Below are 17,048 nucleotides of genomic sequence, written 5' to 3'. Positions count from 1 at the left end.
TTCTCACCAACAGTGTAGGATGGTTCCTTTTTCTCCACACCCTCTCCAGCATTTATTGTTTGTAGAGTTTTTGGTGATGGTCATTCTGACTGGCGTGAGGTGATACCTCATTGTAGTTTTGATTTGCATTTGTCTTATAATTGGCGATGTTGTACATCTTTTCATGTGCCTTTTGGCCATCTGTAATGTCTTCTTTGGAGAAATGTCTGTTTAGATGTGCCTATTTTTTGTTTGGGTTGTTTCTTTTTTTGATATTGAGCTGTATGAGCTGTTTGTATACTTTAGAGATAAATCTCTTGTAGGTCGCATCGTATGCAAATATTTTCTCCCATTCTGTAGGTTGTCTTTTTGTTTATGACTTCCTTTGCTGTACAAAAGCTTTTAAGTTTAATTAGATCCCATTTGTTTATTTTTGTTTTTATTTCAATTACTTTAGGAGATGGATCCAAAAAGGTATTGCTGCGATTTATGTGTTCTGCCTATGTTTCCTCTAGGAGTTTTATAGTATCCAGTTTCACATTTAGGTCTTTAATCCATTTTGAGTTTATTTTTCTGTATGGTGTTAGAGGATGTTAACTACATTATTAAATTCTTATTATTTGGTGGCATTGTATTTTCTGAACTATATTTGCCTTATAAAACTTACACAACAGGTTCAATAAAATAAAGTTTGTAAACTTTATGGAGCTCCGTAAAGGGCAGTCCTTGTTGCTGCCACCATATGACCAATTCCCTAAGTCTAGGGACAATGATGTTTTTCATCAGTTTCCTTTCTATAACATAAGTACATCACATAAACTTTATTAAATATTGTCAGTGGGTTTCTGAAGGTTGTAGAGTTATCTTTAGAGATCTCCTTAAAGGCAGGCTCTATGTTTACCTTTCTCATGTGGTTTTGGCTGGGCTTGACTATAATTCTTCTCAAAATATCCAAGAAATGTCAAGGTAGATAGAAGATTCATTGTTAGCTAATTCAAACTGATGCTATAATAACCTCTATTATTTTGTTCCTAGTGTGAATAATTTATTTATAACATTGATTATTAAAGTTTTGTGAGGGTTATTAAATACATAATTATAAAAGTTGATTTCTTCTGTTAGTTATGATAAGCATGCTTCAGTATTCTGTGGGTATTTATTTTTTCTTTGCAATATCGAGAGGGAGTGTGATGAGGAAGGTCATTTCAAGGTCTTTTCATTTCCCAAAGCAACCTGATGAAATCTGAGGAAGTCAGCTCTACAAATCACTTATAAACTCTGAGTCCTAGCCTGTAAGCTGACTAAGTTAGTCTTGAAATGGTTGCCTCTGTAGCACTGCTACTCGGGGCTTCTAGGAAGATCACAAGTAGTAGTAAGAGGGAGATGCACAAGTCAGTGATGGAACCCAAGTACCCTCTTAAGCCAATATCTTAAAAGGAAAATTCTCACAAAGGTTATACATTTTACTTAACAATATAAAAACTTGGGAAGTGTATAAAGTTCATTTATTTAAACAGTATAAAATATATTATAGATTTCGTGTATCGAATTCAGGAAAGATTTTCCTATCTTTGAAGTATCATGTATATGTGTATACTTTTTATACTTTTCAATATATATACTTTTCATGGAAAAAGAGTAACCAAAAGAAGAATAAAGGAAACACCCATCTAAGATAAGTATTTGTATCCTTCCCAAACATGGTTAGTATTTTTTTTAATACAATTACAAGCATATTTAATTAAATAAATGAATCTGGTAGTAAACCTTGATGTTAGAGAGGGTAATTTCTAGAGAAATTTCTTTTGCCCATTATATCAATGTGAAGGATAATTTTCCACTTTGAAATTGCTTTATTTTAGTTGTATACAGATGGCAATGTAAATGGAGATACCAAAGCATCCATATTCACCATTAATTTTGCATAATGAGTATAATCATGGCCTGAGCATCAATTCTCCTCAGGTCTCTAATGATAGTTTGGAAACTTTAACGATTGAAAGTTCTAGAGAGAGGTCCACAAAGCATTCTTTGTTCCTCAATTTCTAATTTTGATTCATTTTTGGGTCAATTAATAGATATGTAATTTACATCACATTTAAGAAAGATATCTGTAGAATATTCTCTGGCCCTATATATGAAATTATCTTTCTTTGGACTTTGCAATTGAAAAAAAATTAACTGATGCATCTACAAGTCATGGCGATTGCTGGCAAACACCAGAAGTTAGAAGCAGCAAAGAATGATTCTCCCTTACAGGTTTCAGAAAGAATATGCCCTTTCTGGCACCTTGATTTCAGACATCCAGCCTCGAGAATTGTGAGTCAATAAATTTCTTTTGTTTTAAGCCATCCAGTTTGTGATGGTTTGTTATAGCAGTTTGAGGAAACGAATACACTTCCTTTTATTCCTAATGCTGGTTGAAGCCTTTCCAAATGTCACTGCAAATTTTGCATAGAAAAGTTGGATTTTAGATTTCAAATCTATTGTATCTCAATATCTGGGCCTAAAATTGTAACATCCAGTTACACTTTCCAAAAGCATCAGAGCAATCATTTTCATAATCATTTTTCCATTTAAATATATCTTTGTAAAGTGGTTCTTTACTATGACTAGATGATTTACTTGCTTTTATGTATACTTTATTGAGGTTAGATTGATTTCTGTCTCTGAACTGATGCACTCAAATGAGTTTAGGAATAACTCCCAACATATGAAAGATGATAGCCAAGCCCAGTCTCAATTCCTTTTAATCTTAATATTTTTTCAGAGAAGGTAAACTTTTTCATTATATCACACATGCATACAGTTTGTTCTGGATTTTTCTTTTTGGGAAGTATGTCCAAAGGTATTTTATGATTCTTCAAATATCTAAAATTGAAACAACATTTAAACATTTTTTAAGGACTGTGTGAGAATTGTCTAAAATATTCTGCAGTAAATTAGTACTTTACTTCGCACAATGAAAGAATGTGTCAATACATTCTTTTAAAAATTGTATCTTGCTTAAAATCCTAATGTATAGCTGTTTCTTTAAAAATACTCTTATACCTTTACCCCTTTGAATAATTGCGAGCAGCATAGCAGCCATTCACAAAACCTTGTAGAGCAGCCCAAGTTGCAAACCAAGGACACTGTTCTGTGTTACTGGGACCTGGACCACACCTCCTTCAGCAAGAGGCCTGGGGACTAAACGCCCTCTGCTGGCTCTGTCTCAACATAAGGTTTCTTTCCTTCTTTTATCCTTAGATAAAGAAATATTTTGCCAAAAAATATGTGTGTATTTAAAAGGCTCACATGTGTATTTGATTCAGCTTTGTTAATTATACAGGTTGTGATTTCCCTAGATTTAGTTCTGAATTTATAAAATACTTTTCCTGTTGAGTTCCTCAGGACAGTATTTACTATAAAAGTTCACAGTTTGAAGAGACTCTATATGTTACTCTATGCCAACTGCTTCACTTTCTAGATGAAGAAACTGAGGTCAGTAAAGTTACAGGGTTTACCCAATTTGCCAGAGCTTCTTAGCGAAAGAGTTCTCTCTGGACCCCAGGCTCATTGCCACTGTTCTTTCACTTGACCATACTGCCCTTTACATACCCATTTTGGAGCTTTGGGCTCTCTGGGAATCCCTTTAGGTATTTGAAATACAGTCAGTTTGAGAAATCTGTTAACAACCAACCATCCAGAAGGACAAATTATAAGAAAATAAACATATCATAATAGTTTTTTCCTCATTCTGTAAAAATAGCCCAGGAACATTTATATTGAAATAACAAAGAACATTGTTTAGCAATAAAAATTCAACATTTAGCAGTGTGATTTATTTTTTAACACGTTCTCTCTTACTATATATCACACCATCCTGATATTAGCATGGAGAATGCAGAGATGGAATTGAATTCATCAATGGAGATGCCAAGCAAAGAGACTTTTGCTGTCAGACAAAAGATTTTTCTGTCTTAATTGATTTCAGATTCTGTTTATAGCCTGTTAGCCCAGTGGTTTATATAGAAGAGGGTAAGGAGATGTAGGTAGCTTCTAGCTGTGTACTCTTATCTTACATGCCTACATGGCATCTATTGTCTTTTACAGTTTAAATGCTCTAAAAGACTTGTTAAAAACAAGATGTGAGTGTGTATCTCAAGTTCAGTATTCCCAGTCTGTCCTCAGTATCACCTATGAAGGCTTAACTCTTTCCCCTTTCACTTCAATATAACTGTATGTAACACTCTGGTAGTTCCCTGTTGGTGCTCAGCAAGTCACCTCATTCTTCCATCCCTGACCTGGTATGTGCTGATCATATCATTAGGACTATCCATTCCACTTTGCCCAGGAAAAGACCACCTCCTTAAAGTCTTAGTACATTCGTCACTTTCTTCATGTAGCGTTTTTGTAACTACTCTTACCCTGATAGCTTATCTGCACTTTATTGTAGATGTGATATCATCTGTGCATATCTTTGGAGCAGAACAGCGCTAACACAATGGGCTTTGGAAAATGACACGACCAGGGTTTGAGACCTTCCTCCACATGCTTCAGAAAGAATTACTGTGAGACTTTGACCAAACCTTAGCTTCCTTATCTGGGAAAAGGGATAAAGATGCCTCCTGTTTCCTGGGCTATTTCAGAGGCTGAATGAGGTAATTCATCTAAACTCTAAACACAGTACTTAGCCCAAGTGACATCTCAGTATCAGTAATTATCTGTGCAAAATCCAGGCATATAATCTACATTTGATTACAGTTGGTCTCATCTTTTTGTTTTATTTTTTAAACCTCGCTGCCCCAGTAATAATGCTAGAGATATATTTTGAATACCTATGGAAACAATTCTAGGAGAAGAGTATGTGTCCAGTAATTACTTGCTGAATTTAAATGAAAGCAATTTCTCTTTGGAGTTCTTTAGTACACTTTATGGAAAACAGAGCAAGAGAATAAGGTAATAAAATAAGCAGGATACACTAATATAATAAAATGTGACTGTCGTTTCTATTTTCTTTCTACTTCATTGCTAAATCCTCCCATTTTAAACACTACTGGTGTTAAAGTTTATGTATGTTTAATAACTTACTCTGCCTTGAAGGGTTTTAAAGGAAGTCTGCAATTCAGGAATCTATACTCAAATATTTTCCAAATATTTACTCATATTGTTGTATGAGTATTGTTTACTCATACTCATAATACTCATAAAACTCATACTCATAATGTTTACTCATGTTGTTGTATGTTGTATTGTTGTAATATTGAAGAATATAAATTGCAAATATAAGCCTAGTAGGAATTCCTTCCAAAAGATACCTCAAGAGATAACACTTGAGTGGCAGATATTGTTTTTTATGTGACTGTGGTAGAATTCTCAGATGGCCCCAAGATTCTTGTCCCCTGGTGTACATGCCCTGTTTAACACCCTGCGCTTGAATGTTGGTGAGACTGTGACCATGACAGGAAAGTCACTTCATGATTACATTATGTTACATAAGACTGTGTCTTTGCAGACTGAGAAAGATGGGCCCTCAGTCCTCCAAATTCAAGGAACTGAAATCTGCCAATAACCAGGAATCTTGGAGCCTCCAGTAAGATCACAGCTCTGGCCAACACCTTCATTTCAGTCCTGTGAGACCCTGAGCAGAGAACCCAGCCACGTTGTGCCTGAATTTCTGACCTATAACACTGTGAGTTAATAATTTTGTGTTGTTTTAAGCCACTTAATTGGTAGTAATTTGTTATACAACAATAGGAAACTAATACAGTGACCATCAGGTTAAAGGAGATGCATGCAAAAACTAAATTATTCTCACCATGTAGAACACCTTCTCCCATGCTATGTCTCTATCATTTATCTATTCATTCAGTGATTCGTCCATCTATTTATTCATTGATACTTTTGAGAATGTTAAATGTTTCAGGCTTTATCTAAACCATATAGGCCATTCATGAAACTTTGATATGCAGACATCCAAGTGAGTGCCAACATTTCTGTAAGAGTTTCCTCCACTATTCCAACCTGCTTGAACTCTGTTCTTGATGTTCTCATTGTATTGATTTTCTGTAACAAATTAGCTTTCTCTTGATGATATTCTTTCCTATGTTCTCCCCCACTGAATTATTCCTTAAATATTTTTTATCTGAAGAACTGGCCTTCACACATATAAATTGCAAGGGAAGTAAATTCCTGGATGGGATATTCTCCTTCAGTCATGGGCAATTTAATACATACTTTCCCTTTATGACTATATCATTAGTTAGAACCATGGAGCAGCAAGATATCTGGTCTTTGAGGTTCTTACTCATTTATGCCTGTGAATGTAAAATAAACATAGCAGTAATAATATATATTATTCACATGACATATATATGTATATATATAGACTATATATTCATTTTAGTGTTTGTTTTATTAGCCACAAATTAATGATAAAAGACTTTGTGATATCATTTCTGAATATATTTTTACTGGTATCTTATATTCGAAACTTTTCCACATACATTGTATTATTAGACACTTCCTAAAACTGGTATGTTGCATATAATTAGAGAAAAATTATATTAAATATATTAAGTCTCAAAAGGCAAATTATAATGTCCTTAAGATAGCACAAAGAAACTCTTATTGTGTATCTGTTGTAACTGCATCTTATCTGTAAAGGTAAACTACCCTTTAGTTTAAATTAGACATAATTTTAAAAATTCACCTCCATATTATTAGCACAACATTGGCACTGAATCAAATAATACTGAGCTTTTCTAGGTGGTTTCAAGCTTAAAGAAATCCTACTTATGTCATTCATCATTGCTGCCAACTAAGATCAATTTAGTTTGGCGTCCTCCAGAAGCTGACACTGAACAAGGATTCAAGTGCAAGTAGTTTTTATTATGTAGATGATCCCAAGAAAGACCAGTAGGAGTGCAGGGAAGGCAAAGTAGCCAATAAAGGGTATATTACAAATTAGTTACACTGTAGATAACTGGAGCCTTATCCTGTTGGGAAACTGGCAACCAGATGGAACAAGCCTCAGATTCAGTTCCCTGGAAGGGTGAAGGACCTGGGATAATTATACCACTTGCCCTCAGCTTTTGCTTGAGGTGTGCTTCCAGAGAGTAGAGTTGATTAATTCCCCAGGTGTGACGAGGTGGGCAAAGCAGCCTCTGGCAGAGAAAACCAGCAGGCAAAGGGACAGAGATTCTGGCCTTTTGGACGTTGGGCTGGAAGCAGGTGGAAGGAGAGAAAGCCAACATTTTGGGATAACCTGCCGTGTGTTTGGCAAGAAAGCAGTCATTTTAAATATTAGTATATTAAATATGATATAGCATATATCATAAATTATACGTTTCTTCAGTAACTTTTCAGGGTTAGTTTTTTTTTTTTTTTTAAATACATTATTTATTTATTTATTTATTTTTGGCTGCATTGCGTCTTTGTTGCTGCACGTGGGCTTTCTCTGGTTGCAGCCAGCAGGGGCTACTCTTCGTTGTGGTGCATGGGCTTCTCACTGTGGTGGCTTCTCTTATTGCGGAGCATGGGCTCTAGGCACGCGGGCTTCAGTAGTTGTGGCTCGCAGGCTCTAGAGCACAGGCTCAGCAGTTGTGGCGCACAGGCTTTGTTGCTCCGCGGCATGTGGGATCTTCCTGGACCAGGGCTCAAACCCATGTCCCCTGCATCGGCAGGCGGACTCTTAACCACTGCGCCACCAGAGAAGTCCCAGGGTTAGTATTATAATTTCTTTTTTTCAAATAAGGAATGTGAGGTTCAAAAAGGTTAGATAAATTCCAGGTCACTCAGTTTGCAAGTGGGAGAACCTGTCTTTGATCTGTGGTCTGTCAGGCTCCAAATCCCATGCTCTTTTCACACAGTTAACATTTTGCTTCTGGGATATTTTAAAAATTAAACTCCAAACTTTATTCAGATTTCACAGGTTTTTCCTTAAATTTCCCATATGGTCCTATGTTCATTTTTCCAGGATCCCATCCAGGATACCACATTACATGTAGTCATCATATCTCCTTAGCCAACTCTGATAGATGCTCAGACTTTACTCTTTTTGATGACTGACAGTTTTGAGGAGCATTAGTTAGGTATTTTGTGGCGTGTACCTCAGTTTGGGCTTGTCTAATATTCACCTCATGGTTAGATTGGGGTTATAGATTTTTGGGGGGAAGATCACAAAAGTGAAGTGCCATTCTCCTCACGTTTTATCAAGGGTGCATGGTATTAACATGACTCACAGTGTAGAACCTTGATCACTCACCCAAGGCAGCATTTGCCATGTTTCTCCACTGCAAAGTCACCACCACCCCCTTCCATATTCTACTCTTAGAAAGCTAGTCAGTAAGCACAGCCCACACACAAGCGGGAGGAGAGATAAATTCCATCTTCTGGAGGGGGACTTGTCTACATAAATTATTTGGAATTCTTCTGTATAGGAGATCTCAGAGATCAATATTAACATGTTCTAAAAACTTCAGTCTAAAACTGGGGGCCATGTCTTTATATCAGATTTATATGTAACACGTTAAGATTCTCATAGTAAAAAATAAATCTAGCTCATGGGCCACTTGTTTGGGCCACTGAAGGAAGAAAAGTTCTCTTCAGTGAGCACATTGTAACGTAATGATTTCCACCACCTAGAAATAGCACTTGGTCTTATCGGTGTGTAAGATGTGGATTGAACACTGGCCACCGTGACCTAGGGAGACCACTTTGATCATTCTTTGGTGTTACAGGGACTGTACGGTGCACCTCTGAATTTGCTAGCTGCTGTTTTCTTGGGGTGGGGGTGAGAAAAGTGCCTCTTTAAACAAACAATTTCTGCATATCCCAGCCAAATAAGCACATTTTACTTCTTTTAAATAAAAAGAACACTGCAAAATCTGTTTAGAAAGTTAGCAACTAGAGAGATGGAGTAGAAGTATATCTATCTGGTAGGTTTTCATTAGAAGACTAAGATTCTTTACTAGAAATTGGAATGGATGGTAGGCTGTTTCCATGGTAACCCACTGAAGCCTTTTTTCCTTTAATGGAAAGGTATCATTTCTGTACATACCACATGTAGCTTCTTGCTCAGTGTTGGATCAAGTCCTTTGATAATAGAATAAAAGAAAGGAACTGACAGAAAGTTCTATAGTCTGTCCCTGCTTGTGGTGAAATTATACTTGGGTACTAAATAACAAGAATAAAAAGCCCTTTTCATTTTGGCCACATTCACCATGCCATTTTTAATAACAAAAGTGCATGTGCAAGTATTTTCATGAGGTTGTATTAGAAATAGGTTACAAGCTCTCCTTTGGCAACCTTTGCACTCTGAAAGATTATTGCTCCTTTTGTCCCCTCAAGTCAAAACTTCCTTGCTTGACATTTACATTCTATTAAAATCTTAGCTCCACTACTTACAAAACTTAATTTTCCACTCTCCCTAGTCCAGGCCTTCCACTCCGTTTAGGCTAGTGTCCTCGCTGTCCTTGCACACACTCCGTTCTCTGTGCTCCCTGACAGCCTTGTGAAGCATTTTAGACCCACTCCTGTCCTTATCAAGACCTTTTTTCTGAATGCCTTCTGTATAAGAGTACAAATATTCTTTGTTTCAAGAATCATTGTTTTGTATTCCCATTGAGATTGAGGGTAGGGATTGTGTGCCCATTTACTTATTTATATTTAATCTCGTTACAAAGTATAAGTGGATTTAAACAGAATTTTACATATATATATATAGAGAGAGAGAAATGAGACAAAATCCATCTACATAAAAATGGTAATATAATAAAAAGAATCCAAGTATGACGCCAGTATAAATACTTGTCCATAGAATATTATTAATTTTATAATTAATATTATAAAATTATTGTCTCTGGGCGAACCATATTATTTGGAGTAAAAAAGAAAAGAAAAACCTGCTTCTCAGGAGGCAAACAGCTCTTCCAATACTCAGTGCAACATGAAATTCTCTTAGGGTTACTCATGGAAAGGACTCTGTGTCATGTAACAAACAGCATCTTCCCTACATCCTTACACACAAAAAGAAGTTTGAGTTTTAAGTGTATATTTATTTCCTCTTGGTGCCCATATATTACTGGGTATATATATATATATATGGTGTTCAGTGAATTACTGATTAATAGGTTCTTTTTTCTTTAAATCATCAGTTTTTTGTGACTGGCAGGTTGCTCAAAATTTTCACATTGTTCTATCTTCTAAAAACATTTGTTTTCTAAATTTTTTTCCCCTAAATTCAAGCTTTCTAAATTCGTGTCCCCGTCACCAGACTGCAGGTTACACAAATCATCTGGACTTATCTCTTGCCTATCTAGCAATAGAGATAAAGGATATTAACTGATTAACATCTAGTTCAACCATATCAATTTACAGATTAGAAATTGAGGGCCAGAAAGGACAAGGGACTTCATAACACCTGTGCTATGGACTGAATGTCACCCCACCACCCCAATTCATATGTTGAGCTATAATTCCCAGTGTGATGGTATTTGGAGGTGGTGTATTTGGAAAGTAATTAGGTTCAGATGAGGTCATGAGGGTGGGGCCCTGTGATGGGATTACTGCCCTTATAAGCAGAAGAAGAGATCAGAGCTTGCTTGCTCTCTGTCATGTGAAGAAACAGCAAGAAGGTGGCTGTGTGCAAGCCAGAAAGAGGGCCCTCCCCAGAACATGACCATGCTGACACCCTCATCTAAGACTTCCAGCCTCAAGAACTGTGAGAAAATAAATGTCTGTTGTTTAATCCACCCAGTCTATGGTATTGTGTTACAGCAGTCCAAGCAGACTAAGAGTCACAGAGGGATTTTGACACTCAGGTCCTCTGATGATATCTTAACTTTTTACCAAAGCTGACTCAGATCAAGTATGGTGTAGTGTAGTAGGGTATATGAAGTATATAACCTAATTATGATACCTTCCTCTCAGGGTTATTGTGAGACTCAAATTATATATACATACTTAAAACACCTGCAAATGTTTACTATAGGAGTAGTGTTCAATATAATTTCCACCCCCATCACTGCCATAGGCTTTTGGGAAGAAGCATTCATAATATACCCAGAAAGAACTTAAGAGATATTAATAACTAAACCAACTCATACTGTGGATATATGCTTTAATTTAGTGTAGGATGCAATTAATCCTAGAAAAATGTAGAAAAAAATTGTTTCACGCAAAGGAGAAATATTGGCTTCCATATAAATAAAAACAATAGTTTGTAAAGATGAGGCTAGATTGTTAACTAGGAGAAATACCTAATAAAAATTAGAAAGATTTGTACTTCATAGTTTATACAGAAAAATGATGACAATTCCATGATATCTCAGGTATAATTTTTTTATTTGATACAAAGAATGTATAATTAAGGTCATTAAAATATGGAAGATATTTTGTTGCTATCTTGTCACTATTGTTATATCAGGATTTCTAACAACAAGGCAAAATATATATGGGATATATAGTTATTTGCGAACAAATGAAATATTTAAAACATTTTGTTTTCAGCCATGTAAGTGTATAAGCTTGCATTTGATTAGTCTCCTCATTTTGGGTTATCCTCAATAAAATCTTGTATATGATGACATCTTTTAAAAATTGGTGAGTTTTAAGCAAAGAATGCCTTAAAAATCTTGGTGCTATAAAAATATTATACCTGACATTTTATTTGGCTGGCAGATTTCTTAGACTTTTCCTTTTTCTAAACTTTGTTTCTCTTCCTTGCATTGGTTAGTTAAATATTTGAACATAAATTTCTTGTCCAGTTTTTTGTTATCTAGGCTTCATGTGTTATCTTTTCCTTCCCCAAAAAACAAGTTTTCATATTTGGAAGGGAAAAAAACCCTAGGTATACCCTTACTTGTTACTTTCTTCCAATACTGTAAGAATTTATTAACTAGGATAGAATTGGGAATACAGTAAGATGAAGAAAATCTTAGGTATAGCAAAGCATATAATTATAAGTATGGGCTCTGCTTGGCTTCTGGTGAATATAAAACTGGGGTAGCCAACACTGTTAATTTAGAAACTACAGACGTTATTTACCTTACTTAGAAACTAATAAAGTGGCTTTTTCTACTAGAGTAAGCCAAGATATTATTTTAGCTATTACAGAGTGCTTCAAATGGTAATATTAAATAATTATTTATGTCCTCAGTAAAATTTAGGCGCACACACTCTCTAAGGGAGAAGAGGGGATCATTTCAAAGGACCTTAATATTCTTCATATATAGTAGATTCATGCATTCAATCCATTAAATTTTTTAATATTAAATATACTAAAATGTTGGCAGGAAGATGACTTGAACAAGCAAGCAGCTCAGGGTAATGATTAAGACCAGGGTGTTAAGTCAAGAATTATGCATTAAGACAGGATGAAAGCATTTGAAGATAAAATAGAGAAAGGAATGAGGTTTAGAAGATTGAAAAAATACAGAGGAGGAAGGTTCTTCTGGGACTGAATTGTTCAGTGGAGACAAACGTATCATGATGAAGTTAGCAGAAAGCTTATAGTCCATCTCTAAGTAATAGAAGCTTCAGAAGAGAGAAACTGGTGGGCTGAGGGAGCACACTGATACTGCTAGTAGCAAAACATTTTTCTTTTAGTAAGTTTTTCGGTTAACAGTCTACCCTTGTTAGTAAGAAAAGTTCTGTTGATGGTGTGCAATAAGAGAAGTACATATGCCTGTGTGTGTGTGTATTTTGTAAAAATACAGTAGTATTAAATTTTCTGCTTTGTGAAAGTGTGTGATATTTCACTTTTCAAAGGGGGTTTTTCAAAATATTCTGGAAATTCCATTAATAAAATGAATACAAATTTATGTGAATTTTCCCAAAGATTTTAAAGTATTTTAATATTTGAGCTTTATAGAAATTTAATTTTAAGCTTTTTAGAGCATGGGTTGATATGATGATACACTTTAATTGATTAATCAATAGAATAAGTATTTCTTTTGTCCCCCTATGTGCACATACTTTGATATCATCATCATTTCCTTAGATGCCCTCCTAGAGACTGTTGTCCCCTCCAAGTTTAGTCCAGTGCCTTTCCTTTTCCATATAATGCTCTCCTTATCAGGAATCAGGGTAGACATTTTTATTATCTCAACACCAGAAATAATTGAACCTTTTCGAAGCTGGTTTGTTTTTATATTATTGACCCAATAAATCATATAACCAGTGTTGTACTTACAGCTAGAAAGCTTGGAGCCAAAGTTGTGGCTTATTTAAATGAATGTAGGATTTCAGGTATTAATTTTAAACACTTTACAGTAAGATATTAAAAGTGCTTTCTAGGTTGACTTGCATTGCCAATTTTTCCATAGCTTTTAAAAAAAAGTGTCAAATGTGATAGATGTTAACTATCATTAAGCAGAAATACATAAAATTGGACTGTACAACACTTAGAAGAAAAGATAGATCTAAGAAATAGACAATACTAGTGCTCAGTTTTTGGAAATATTAAGAAAACAATCTCACAATCTCTGAGTAACTCCTACAAGGGGAAAGAAAAGGATTGAACACAACAAATTTGCCATTTATTTCTATTCCAGGAAACACTCTGGCCAGGCAAAACTAGGCAGAATAAGATCATTAGTTTAAGTTCCTGCAAGTTTTAATCAACTCCAAGCTTAATACGTGTTTCTTTAATACAAAAGATAATGTAATTTGTTTGAATTAAGAAAATGTTACCTGTTGATTGTTTACTCAGTTCTTGAATTAAGATTTGAAAAAACAATTTTAAAACTTCTGTGCAGAAGTTATTAACTATTAATGGAAAAGGCCATCATCATTTAATATTTATGGATTCACTTTTAGTTATTTTATACTTTAAAATTTTTATTAATATAGGATTTAGAGCTATTGACAATTTTATTTACTACTACAATTGCACTAAAATAGAATACAAATACTCAAGTTAAAATGGAATATCCAAAATCAAATTTTCTATAATTAAAATATTCTGTAGGACCAGTATAATTTAGAGCCATTCTTTGTAGCTACTACTTGATTTCTTGAAGTAGCAAGATAAAGTAATATATGTTTTTAACTTTGAGGAAGGTTTCGTATCTTATATCTTAATCCTCCGAAGGGGTGGATTGCTTAAGAACACTGAGCTAGAGACTTCCTGGAGTTTTCTTTGTGAGGACCTACAGTAGTTTCCTGTGGCTGCTGAAACAAATTATCGCAAACTTGATGACTTAAAACAATGGAGATTTATTCTCTCACAGTTATGGAGGCCAGAAATTTGAAGTCAGTTTCACTAGGTTGAAATCAAGGAACCAGCAAGGCAGTGTTCCCTCTGGAGGCTCTAGGGGAGAATCTGTACGTTGCCTCTTCTAGCTTCTGGCAACAGACTATATTTCCTTTGCTTGTGGCCACATCACTCCTATCTCTGCCTCTGTGGTCTCATTTCCTTCTCCTTGTCTGTGTGTGTGTCACATCTCCCTCTGCTTTCCTCTTATAAGGATACATGTGGTTGCTTTTAGTGCCAACCAGATAATCCAGGACAATCTCCTATATCATGATCCTTAATCACACCTGCACAGTCCTTTTTCCCATGTAAGGTAACATTCACAGGTACCAAGGCTTAGGATGTGGATACGTTTGTGGGTCATTTTCCAGCCTATTACAGCCTCAAATCTAGGCATTTTCATAGGAACAGTTTCATCTTCCAGGAAGATTTTCCCTTATGTGGTTTCCCTAAAATTTTGAAGCTATTTCTGTGTTAACAGCAGGTCCTTGAGTAACTTTGAAAATTTTTTATGAATTTGTTTACCCATTCATTCTTTCAATAAGCACTTATTACTGTAGAAGGATTAAGAAAAGGAAATTAACTAATACTTGCTTCAAGAAAAGTTTACAGTTTGTTTTTGGAAATGAGCTGAATAAACACAATTGAATGAAATTATGAGAGTTAAAAGAGAAACATCGAGATATGGTATATGAGTAAGTAAAAAACAAATGTGAAAAATTAAAGTATTGTGAGTTCAGAAAAAGGAAGTATCAATGTATATTGAAAACCAGAAAAAAACAAATTATTATATGGAGGACGGTGAATTTTGAAGTGGAACTAGAACAATGTAAACTACGGAATTACATAAACTAGAATTTATGTAGTTAGAAAAGTGGAGAAAGGTGATATCAGGTGGGTAAAAGAAAAGGCAAGGATATGATTTTAAAAAATGGATTACAGTAACAATTTTTAAAATGTCTGTTCTGGCTATACTCAATAGAGTTGATAGAGTTGAGAGTTTGTATGGGTGAGCAACAGGAGATAAAATTACAAGGGTAAGAAGGAGTCAGACTGTGTAGAGCTTTGACTAGTAAAGAATGTTAATTTTATCTTGTAATAACTGGGGACTCTAAAGTTTTTTGTTTTTCCAGTTGGGAATGGTATTTTTAAAGGAGTTTTCATAATTGAATGAGGGTGGAGTAAAGACAGGCTGGAGCTCTGGTGAAACTACATTGAAACTATTGTCGTAACTCAAATATGAAGCAATCAAGGCCAAGATTTAGAAAGTAGAATTATTAATAAAAGAAAAGAAGGAATAGGGAAATTCTTTCTTGTAGAAAGAATCCACAAGGCTTAGTGCCTAGTTCGAGAAGGGCAGGGTGTGTGATAAGAGATAAAAGAAGAAAATGTAAAAGATAGATGAATACAAAGATTGTAGAAAAAGGGCTTTTCATGAAAGATGAGTTAATTATAGACACACTGAGTTTGAGGCTACACTTGGTCATTCAAGTAGAAATGTGCATTAGTCAGTTTGAAGCAATGGGTGTAAGCCCAGGAATTGGTATGATTTTGGAGCTTTAATTTCCTGGGAAAATAGAATGAAAAGAATCAAGAATAAACAGAGTAGCATAGAAATAATGGTCTCATTGACTTGTATATGTATCCCAAAGGGTTTTTTGATACCAGACTGATCCCATGATAGCAGGCCCTGCTGAGACTTACTTGGAAGGGAACTAACTCTTGTATTGATGAACTTGATGAACAGCTACCACATGACCCCCTGAAAAACCAGGTCAATGTGAAATGTATGTCTTTAGATATTTCCTCCTACTAACATCATCTGCTAACCTCATCTAGAGTATCTGTTATAGGCTAGCATAACCAGGTTTTGTTGGATGAGTGATTGAGACAATTTACCATTCCATCCTCAGTATATTTTAGTCTCCTGGTAGGAGCATAAGCCAACCAAAATCAAGAGAAGTTCTCCCAGCCAAGCATTAATGAGACTGAAAGGCTCTTGGAATAATCCCAATTTCTATAGAGGTTATAATAACTGCTCTCTTCTAGCTCTCATGTATCCAACTCATTTAAACATTTAATGAACGGTAAATGTTCTTTTTTTTTCCTCACAGGCCGTTGTGGGATTTTACTTTGTGAAATCCCTCGTGAGTTTTAATTCCAGTGTGCAAGTTATTAAAAGGGGACCAAACTAGTGTAGTAATGTAGTGTAATGTAATGTAGTGTAATGGCTTATAAGTAATTATAAGATGTAAACTTTACGTATAAAAAGGTAAACTTTAAAATGAATACATATCTCTTGAATGAATATATCCATTACAATCTATGAGTATATTAGAATGTATTACTAAAATAATTTTCTCTAGGAGAGGGTCTGTAATGAGGAAGAAGGTATTTGTTTACTTTCAAAATTTGTAATGTACCTGTCATAAGGTTAGATTCTTCTTAAGTATAAATAATCACGTTTTAGAGGAAGAGGAGACGTTTGTATGAAAGTATAGATAATACCTAATGATCTCTTCTTTATCTTGGCAGACAATGGGGTTTTTAATAAATGGCTAGCATAAGCTTCCCTAAAGGCTTGCTACCTTGAAAAATGGCTCTGAATCATTTACTGCAATAAATTACATGGAATGTTTCCATGTGCTTTCTAGCTCTCTCCAAATGAGTGGCTACAGGGAGAAAGAGAAACATTATAAATGCATTTGCTAAAATGTGAGTGTTTTTCCATCACTTTATATTTTTGGTCTTTAGAAGGAATAAGTACAATATGTACAAAGGCTGCTTTTCTCCCTATTTTTGATTAAAGATATATTGTAGTTCAAAGGGA

At 35.0% G+C, this 17,048-nt stretch overlaps 1 protein-coding gene across 7 annotated transcripts in view; it reads right to left on the bottom strand.

Annotated features, from left to right (window-relative positions):
• GALNT13 (polypeptide N-acetylgalactosaminyltransferase 13) overlaps positions 1 to 17,048 on the bottom strand; it is a 550,270-nt gene that overhangs the window by 24,187 nt on the left and 509,035 nt on the right. The gene's annotated exons all lie outside the window — the stretch shown is intronic.

This window comes from Balaenoptera ricei, chromosome 7 (assembly GCF_028023285.1).
Source record: "Balaenoptera ricei isolate mBalRic1 chromosome 7, mBalRic1.hap2, whole genome shotgun sequence".
NCBI lineage: Eukaryota > Metazoa > Chordata > Mammalia > Artiodactyla > Balaenopteridae > Balaenoptera > Balaenoptera ricei.
The sequence above is the reverse complement of the archived record's forward strand: the minus strand, read 5'-3'. Positions and strand labels throughout refer to the sequence as shown.